Below are 1,283 nucleotides of genomic sequence, written 5' to 3'. Positions count from 1 at the left end.
CATAAGAAAAAAGCAGGTCACTATTCCAAACTTTTTAATACAAAATAAAACACGACCCATACGTACTTTTATGAGCGCCTGATACATTCATAAATACTCTTTCCATTTACATAACTATTCTAGGAGAGTTTCGCGCCATTATGTTCTCTACCAAACATAATATACACATATAAATAAATAGAGTGTGGTGACTTTGTCTTTGTTAGCATATTTATATACAAACCACCAATGATCAAGAGTGATCTTCATGTAATTTCTGTGCGACTGGTTACATGTCGCTGCTTATTTGGAAGTGTGGACAGAGGCTGGGCAGGCTATCCAATTCATTATAGAAGGCCATTTTACCAGGTTCTCATACCGAAAGAGCAAGCCTTCACAAAAAGCTGAACCAGACCCATATTCATTTTCATGAGCGCATGTTAAATTTGTATATAATGCAAGTTAAATTAAAATCTCGCTGGGGAAGAAAGAAAATTTTTCTACATAAAAATAATGTCAGCAATTACCAGGAGAACAGGAACAAAAATCTGGCAGTGGATTTTTGCAGCATCAGCAAAAAATATACGTTCCATTTACCAACTCATTTCAATAAGAGTTTTGATTCCATGATGTTTCTTATATGCATATCATATAGAGGATGTGGTAACTCTGACATAATTATTATGTAGTGAACTATATAAAGAAAAAATAACCGGTCAAGGTTGAGCTTCATGTGGGTTATGCGTGCCTGGTTAAATTAGTTGGAGGCGTAATATTACCGGCCATCCAAAACTCATCATCGAAAATCTTCCGCTGGTCCAGTAATACTTTCATGCCCGCCTAATAATTTCCGAAAGCATTTCGCGAATTTTTTTTTTTTTGCAAATTTTGTAGTGTCGTCTAATTACCAGGAGAATAGGAATTGAAAACAGGCAGGCTGGCACCCTTGAGGAGGCAGTCCGTCAAACTCTTCACCGAGAGCCATACAAATACCCGTTCGCAGGATCGTCAAAATATACTCGTTCCATTTACTGACTTGTTCCAGAAGAGTTTCGCTTCCATGATATTCCCTATATGCATACTATATAGTAGAGTAGTAACGCCAGCTCAAGTTAGTATATAGTAAACTATGATCAAGAAAATATGTAGAAATGGTAAAGGCTACCTCCATGTAACTTATGCGCGCCCTGCNCCCTATATGCATACTATATAGTAGAGTAGTAACGCCAGCTCAAGTTAGTAACTATATAGTAAACTATGACCAAGAAAATATGTAGAAATGGTAAAGGCTACCTCCATGTAAC

This window comes from Rhagoletis zephyria, unplaced genomic scaffold (genome assembly GCF_001687245.7).
Source record: "Rhagoletis zephyria isolate East Lansing unplaced genomic scaffold, Rhagoletis_zephyria_1.1 Rzeph_scaffold_04069, whole genome shotgun sequence".
Classification (NCBI taxonomy): Eukaryota; Metazoa; Arthropoda; class Insecta; order Diptera; family Tephritidae; genus Rhagoletis; species Rhagoletis zephyria.
The sequence above is the reverse complement of the archived record's forward strand: the minus strand, read 5'-3'. Positions refer to the sequence as shown.